Raw genomic sequence first — 9,424 nt, 5'->3', positions numbered from 1 at the left:
CACATCTATATATATTATTTGGAATCACCATAGACACTCTATATGCTGTAATGATCAAGTTCTCTATACAGGGTTGAGGTTGATTTTACAATAATATATATACTTTGAGTTGTGATTGAGTCTGAGAGGAATACGGGTCACGATACATATTAATTAATTCGAATATTATATATTAAACTATATATGAATTATTGAATTGCTAACTGTGGACTATCGACTGTGGACTAATAACATTGGACAATTAAAATGAATTAAAATACTGATTATAACATATGAAACTAAACAATTCTTCAAGTTTGCCACTTGATTTCATTATAAACCTCATTTGTATCTTGACGATTTCAATCTGTGTACAAACCATTCATGATTCTTGAAAACACCTCAATCAAGAAGAGGAACCAACCGCACTTCATCTACGGAAGAAAAGATTGATACATATAGAAAACATTCAGAACTTGAGTAAACGTTTAACACGTATCTGTGCTAATTTCTTAGTGTTATTATTACCCAAAATAACTTTGCAATCCCTTTCCAAATTAGCAAATTTTGTCACAGCTCCAGCAAGTCAACCTTGACTTTTCGTTCGAAACAATCTTTTTATAACCTTGATTTATATGTGTGCTCTTTTATTGTTACCGGGGAACCTTTTATATTCCACCATATTACCGTCAGCATTTAATCATCTAAAAACACGATTCTCTTGAAACCACCGCGGATCGATAACCAATGATTCATATATAGTAGCATTAAATGCAGAGAAAACAACAAAATTGTAGATAGTCTAAATGGCCAAAAGTTTGATAATAAAGAATGGAAGGTTGGGAACGCTTGATAGAAAACTTAGTACTGAAAAGCGGATTATGCAAAACTATGAAAGAAGCCGTGGACAAATCACAAAGAATAAGTTTGACTTCAAAGAATCTAAATGATTCAATGTCTGCTAAAGTCTTTAGCGAATATCTTGCCCCTTACTCTAAACCCTTGCGGACAATAGTCTCCATCATCCTCTGATCTTAAATATTCCAAGATATCATCGTATCTTTCATTATAAATATCCTCCATATTTCTGAAGATATTTTCATAACTATTCTTATCTGAAATCATTAATCTCTTCGTGCTATCAGTATTACATCATATAGAAACTGTTAGTTTCTATATTCTGTAAACTTTCGAGCTTAAAATATGAATGTTATTGAAGTAATGTTGGGAACTGATGCATGAGTTAGTATAATATAATGACACTTGATCAACGTGATTATATTACAGTAAGTCATGCTGAGTTTCTAATGGAACGTGATGATTCACAGATCATAACGTCATCATGTGCTATGTTACACGATTCTTGTATTCTATTTTAACCTCTAAAATATCAAGAAAATATTTCTTGATGATTCGGTCTTTTCCAGGGTATTCTGGTAATTTAACAAATCAAAATCATGCCATTACCATTCCCTTATTAGAACATTAACAATGTTAATTCTGAAAATTATATCTGCGAATTCTGGGTCATTACAAGAGGTGCCTAATCGCAAGAAGAAGAAACGGAGGGACAAAGTTCCGAAATAGAAATTAGAGTATAAATCGCAGCAAATAGGAGGGAGTATTAACTGTGGATGACAATGATTATAGGTAATAGGAATAGGGACATTGAAATATAAGGGAGAATATAAAGCCCGATAACGACACATAAATTACAAACCGTGTATATCAATGTTTATCGCAACATAAAGACACGGGAGAATTATAAGTACTATAACCCCAAGGGCAAAGTAGAAGTAAGCAGATTCCTTCGGTGGTAGATGAAAAAGGAGAATGATCAATATGAAAGTCAGGAATATATCTAGAATTAAAACTGGATGAAGCATATTGATTGATAATTTGGAAGAATGAATTAAAATATAGAAATTGGAAGTGATAGGAAGTAATGAAACGGAAGAAGTTCATTTATAGTAAAAATACCAGACAGAGCAACCGATACAGATGATCGAATTTAATTATAGAGATCTTATTTCCCATAAATCCCGAAGAAAGAGATATTATAGATTTCCAAGATTTTCTTTAAAATCCTTGAATTCCGGAATTCAACCAAGTCAACGTCAAAAGCTAAGACGCACTTTATTTTCTAAATTCAACCCTGACTCTGTCAAAAGTTAAGATAAATCTTTACTTTTCTATTTCACTCTTTGGTGATAGCTTCATTCGTACTCTTCGAATAATCGAATTATTTTTATCCATATTACTCAATGATGATAAAACTCAATTTATCAACACATATTCGTCATGAAAACATTTTTATTGTTAGCCATGACCACCTCACTAAAATTTCGGGACGAAATTTCTTTAACGGGTAGGTACTGTGATGACCCGAAAATTTCCGACTAAATTTAAACCTAATCTTTATATGTTTTCGACACGATAAGCAAAGACTGTAATGTTAAGTCTTAAAACTTTTGGAACCGTTTATATGAATTCATTGTCCTTTGACTGTTTCCGACGATTCACGAACAATTGTTTGTAAATAAATATGTATATTTATATAAATGTATGTATATATAATGAGTTGAAATTATAAAATAAACATTAGAATTAAATATGTAAAATAGGATATAAAATAATTAATTGTAAATTTAAAAATAAATTTATATATATATATATATATATATATATATATATATGAAATCTGATAAGCACAATTTTTTTTTATATATCAATATATGTTATTATATATATGAGATAAAATAAAACTTAGTATTTAAAATAAATTTATATATATATATATATATATATATATATATATATATATATATATATATATATATATATATATATTGTATATTGAATATTTATGGCTTCGAATCGATTGATATGAATCAAAGTTAAAAATGAATACTTATAAATATACCGTATATAAAATATTCACATAAACTCGATACATAATATTTCAGTCTATGTAAATATTTGTATGTTAATATAAATTTGTTATGCTATTATTATTAATATTACTAAAATTATTGTTATCATTATTATTACCATTATTATTATAAGTAGTAGTAAAAGTATAATTTTTGTTATCATTATTATTATTATAAAAGCAAATACAATTTAGTATTATTATCAGTAGTAATATTATTATTATCAACTTTATAATTATTATTATAATAATTATCATTATTATTATTAGTATTAATGATATTTTATTTATATTATTATTATTATTATTATTATTATTATTTATAATAATTATTAAAATCAATTATGTATAGATTAGAGATCAGAATGAATCCAAATTTGGTATATATCACAATCGAGTCAGATTTTTTTTTGTTTCTATCTGCGAATCAATTCTAATTGATATCTAATTTATCAAACAAACAAATACAGTTAGAGAATCGTACGCTTTTTATTTTTTTATTTTCTTTCTCTGTTTCTGATTGTAAAGGTGTCGGCTCAATTAAACTACCAAACAGGTTACATTAGCTGTAATATATCATCTATTAGTCTCTATACAATACGCTGTAAATGCAATTCGTGTTAAAATAGCAAAAATTAGATTAATTTTTATATATCTGCTCGACAACCTCTGTACTTCTAACTTTTAAACCAAAACTCGAATTTGAATAAATTTTAAAAATGTGTAAATGCTATTGTGTTTGAAATCCTCTGCTAAAACTATCTGCAAAGATTCGATTTCCAATTTCTAATATCGAGTGTAAATTTTGAGGTCAAAAATTTCGGTTTTAAAAGTCAAACGAGTGTTCTTCACAAAAATTCGAATTTCCAATTATGATTCAAATTAAATTAATGATTTCTAAAGTTTCTAGGAATGAATTAAAACCTATTTTGTTTTGTAATTTTAACCTGAAACGTCCTAAAACTCGAATTTGACATCTGAGTTCATATTCGTGTTCATACGGCAGTTATTTTATTAAATTTTTATTTTATATCTGTTAATCCAAAAACAACGATTGCTGATAGTTTTTAATTCAAGTTATATGTCTCAATTTAAATTCAATTCAATCTCAGTTTTAAATTTTTGTTGGTTCTCTGGAAATTCGAAGTTTATGAAGAAGATGATAAAGGAAACTTTTATAATATGGGATAAATATAAATAGATGGGTTAAGATTCAGAAAAACAGGAACGGATGGTTGGTTAAGGTTGTGTACAGGTTATCGAGAGGTCTCGGGTTTGAACCCCGTCATGGTCATTTCTTTTTAGGACGATTTTCTTAAAGGTATATATTTTTTTTCTCTTTCTAATTTTATTATTATTATTATTATTATTATTATTATTATTATTATTATTATTATTATTATTATTATTATTATTATTATTATTATTATTATTATTATTATTTATTATTATTATTATTGTTGTTGATTTGTTATTGTTATTGTTATTGTTAGTACTAATTATTATTGTTATAATTGTTATTATTACTAAAGTTATTATAATTACTTAGTATTATTATTATTATTATTATGTATTAGGATTATTATTATTATTATTATTATCATTATTAGGAACATAATAAAATTATCATTACAAACATTATAATTAATGACAAAATAATGCAACTTATTATTATTTTTGTAAATATTAGTAAATGTACCATTTTTAGTACTATTATTATTATTATAAATATGATTAGGATTATTATTATTATTGTTATTATAAAACAAAACAAGTTATTATTACTCTCACTAATATTAGTATAAATATCATTTTCGTAATTATTAGTTTTACTATTATTATTATTATTATTATTATTATTATTAACATAAGTATCAATTTTAACAATATCGTTATTAATATTAGTATTATCAATATTAAGAAAGTTATTATTATTAGTAAATCATTATTATCAAAACTATCATTTTCGTTACGAATAAATATTTTGTACCTAAACTATACTTAATACATATATTATAATCATATTAATAGTTTATATATCACATATCAAATATAATAACATTATACTTATATATAACGAATTAAGAATATTTTCATATAATACTAACCATATATATATATATATATATATATATATATATATATATATATATATATATATATATATATATATATAACTAAATATATAGATATTAAACATTATAAATATATACACAAACTAAATAAGTATAATATATAATTCAAGTTATAATATATAAACTTGTTTGAATACGATTATACATTTTAATAAATATACAAATGATATAGGTTCGTGAATCCGAGGCCAACCCTGCATTGTTCAGTTTGTCTAATGTCGTCATATGTATTTTTACTACAAAATACATTAGGTGAGTTTTATTTGATTCCCTTTTACTCTTTACATTTTTGGGGCTGAGAATACATGCAAATGTTTTATTAACTGTTTTACAATAAATATATGTGTGAGTTTCATTACTCCCTTTTTAAATGCTTTTGTAATATATATTTTTGGGACTGAGAATACATGCGCTGCTTTTATAACTGTTTTACGAAATAGACACAAGTAATCGAAACTACATAATATGGTTGAATTATCGAAATCGAATATGCCCCTTTTTATTAAGTCTGGTAATCTAAGAATTAGGGAACATACACCCTAATTGACGCGAATCCTAAAGATAGATCTATCGGGCCCAACAAGCCCCATCCAAAGTACCGGATGCTTTAGTACTTCGAAATTTATATCATGTTATGACCCGAAAATTTCCGACCAAATTTAAACTTTAATCTTTATATTATTCCGACACGATAAGCAAAGTTTGTTAAGTTAAATCTCAAGAATTTTAAACTGTGTTCATACATTCATTATAACCTCGACCAAATTCCGACGATTCACGAACCGTTATATATAAATAGATATGTATATGTATATATATATATTATAACTTGAGAATATTAATAAAGTATTAAACGTATAATACTTTACACGAACGTATTTGTTTCAATATGATTTTCGACGAAATTAAAAAAAATATATATTAAATGATTGAATTATCAGAAACATTGAATTATGATTACAAGTCTCTGTTGAGAGGTCCACTATGATTTGAGAAAATCTATTCCTCTTAATGATATTCAGAATAATTTGTAAAGCTATTTATAAATAAAAACAAAAAGTGTCATTTACGAAAGTTAGACAAAAGTTAGTGGAGAATTGGTTTCCATAATATTCTATTAATCTATTTTCAAACGTACAAAGACGTTTTCAGTTTAAAAAGAACTTTATTATTAAAACGTATATAACTTTTATAAATATCTAGAATCACTTTTGACAACTCATTACTTAACCAGTATAATAAATATAACGATATTTATATTTTATTTCATTAAATATATATAACGATTTAAATTAATATTATATATATTTATACGCGTATTATACATACATAGTTTTTATACTTTTACTAAACTTTAACTTTACCTTTACTTTACTTTAACTTTAATAATTCACTTTAATAATTCATACTTTAATAATTCATTTTAATAATTCATACTTTAATAATTCACTTTAATAATTCATACTTTAATAATTCATACTTTAATAATTCATACTTTAATAATTCACTTTAATAATTCATACTTTAATAATTCTTTTTAATAATTCAAAAATCTATTATAAATAGAATTCAATAGGTTTCATTATTTCATAGAAACTTGAAAATATATTTCTCTAAACTCTCTCAATCGATTTATATATATATATATATATATATATATATATATATATATATATATATATATATATATATATTTGCTCTGTATTATTTCAAGATATTATTAGTATACATAAAATATTACGACGGAGTGCTGTCCGAGTGATTTCAAAATAGTTTTTTTTTTTTTGAATGAGTCGAAGCTAAGGAAATTATGGGTTATAGCTATGGAGGTGATGGGTATGGTTCATGGGTATGCTCGTGAGGTCAATCTAGTGTTTATCATCTCCGTTGCGTCTACGTACTTTCCTGCAATATTGAATCTCAATATTGATACGTTCGTGAATCCGAGGCCAACCTTGCACTTGTTAAATGACGTTATATGTATTTTTACTACGAAATACAGTATGGTGAGTTTCATTTGCTCCCTTTTATATATATTTTTGGGACTGAGAATACATGCGCTGTTTTTATAAATGTTTTACGAAATAGGCACAAGTACTAAAACTAATTCTACGTGGGTTTAAACCAGAAATATACCCTTAGCTTGGTAACATTAAACTACTTGTCTATGTACGGTAGGCGCGAATCCTAAAGATAGATCTATTGGGCCTGACAAACCTCATCCTGACTATGAGATGCTTTAGTACTTCGAGGTTATTTTAAACACACCTGATCTGGTGTACTTCAGAGGGTAAAACATGAACGTTAAGGCTTGTTACCGGGTGCCTACAACTTATAGAATACTTTTATACACTTGCGAGTGTACATATATTTATAAACGGAAATCTTGTGGTCTATTAATATATTGAAATGATTGTTATGATAAATCTATGAACTCACCAACCTTTTGGTTGACACTTTAAAGCATGTTTATTCTCAGGTATTAAAGAAATCTTCCGCTGTGCATTAGCTCATTTTAAGGATATTACTTGGAGTCATTCACGGCATATTTTGAAAGACGTTGCATTTGAGTCATTGAGTTCATCAAGATTATTATTAAGCCAATTATAGTTGGATGTATTATGAAATGGTGTGCACGCCGTCAACATTCGTTGTAAAGAAAGTTTGTCTTTTAAAAACGAATGCAATGTTTGTAAAATGTATCATATAGAGGTCAAATACCTCGCGATGTAATTAACTATTGTGAATCGTTTATAATGTATATGAACGGGTCCTTTCAGTTGGTATCAGAGCGGTGATCTTAGCGAACTAGGTCTTGCATTAGTGTGCCTAACTGATAGTTGTTAAGATGCATTAGTGAGCCTGGACTTCGACCGTGTCTGCATGTCAAAAAGTTTGCTTATCAATTCTAGTCGGAAATCATCTACTTATCATCCTTAGGAAATTACCTGCTTATCATCTTAAGTCTAGACGCGTTTTCCTGCATTTATTGCATAATTGTGTATAGACGGATTCTTATCTTAGCACATTTATTACTGTAAACTTTGACTGACATATTTTCAAAGATTCTCCGTAATTTACGGAATTTTGGTATTATATATACATATGCAAATTATGTAATTGAAGAATACCAAATCTAAATTCTACAATCTATTTCATACCAAAAATTCTTTCCCTGATCCTACGAGATGGATCCCTCAACCAGTTCAAATTCCTCAGATTCCGACAGCTATTCCGATATGGATATCTACCTGAGCTCCGAAAGTAGCATCACCGGAATGGATCAACCAATTTCCCATCATCTATTTTGGATGAATTGGGGATGGGTCCGTAGTCAACTCAACCATTGGAGACAAGAAGAAGGTGATTCCTTCCATCCACCACATTGCCCTCTTGGCGATGAACCTAAAGCACTTACCGGCGAACCTGTTCGAGACACCATTTTATCACTCATTGCTAGAGTATCTCATCATGATTATATACTATCCCATATTACGAATCTTATTCATCCGCTCGTTCCAACCGCCAATCATCCCAGTGTACTAGCAGAAATTAACGAACTTCGCGCCCTAGTAGTGGCTTTGGAACACATGGTGCAAGGATTACAAACACCATCAGCAGCACCAGCAGCATAACCAATACCGCCAGTAACATCCACATCGCAAGCCTCAATACCACAAGCTTCAGCAGCATCACCAGCAGTTACCGGCAGTATCATCAGCATCAACAATATCGTCAGCACCACCATCACCGTCAGTACTGTCAGCATCATCAGCACTAGCAGCACCTATAACATCACAAGTTCCGTCAGTTCAAGAATCGTCGTGGACGTCATCATTGATCAACAACGAGTATTTTGTATCAACGAGTTATGAAGTATTAACTCATTCTTCTGAAGAAATTATATATATATATTTTATATATATGAATGCTGAAACTATAAAAATCTTTCGTACTAAGCTATTGAATATGAATTGAAAAAAGGGTAGATACTACTCAGTTAAATTCATATTACTAATATGCTATGATGTACATCATTCGTTAACAACCTAACCATCGTAACTACAATCTTTGATTCAATTAAATGAATTCGGTTTCATAATAAACCAAGTGTATTATTCGAATATATGTTTGATTTTACACTTTCATCATCGATGTACTCGAAACTTTTCAAATAACATCATTCGTACCTTGCGAAGTTCACAAAAATTTCACGAAAACCAACAAATAACAAAGTAATGATTCATAATTTCAATATTATTGAAGAAATACTTATGCAATTTATAAAGTTTTAGGGATTACTCAATTCTAGTTCCAACCATAAAACAAATGAGTTTAATTTAATATTAACTCACTAAATCTATATTACATCTAAAGA

The sequence above is a fragment of the Rutidosis leptorrhynchoides genome, chromosome 10, assembly GCF_046630445.1.
Source record: "Rutidosis leptorrhynchoides isolate AG116_Rl617_1_P2 chromosome 10, CSIRO_AGI_Rlap_v1, whole genome shotgun sequence".
Taxonomy (NCBI): Eukaryota; Viridiplantae; Streptophyta; class Magnoliopsida; order Asterales; family Asteraceae; genus Rutidosis; species Rutidosis leptorrhynchoides.
The sequence above is the reverse complement of the archived record's forward strand: the minus strand, read 5'-3'. Positions refer to the sequence as shown.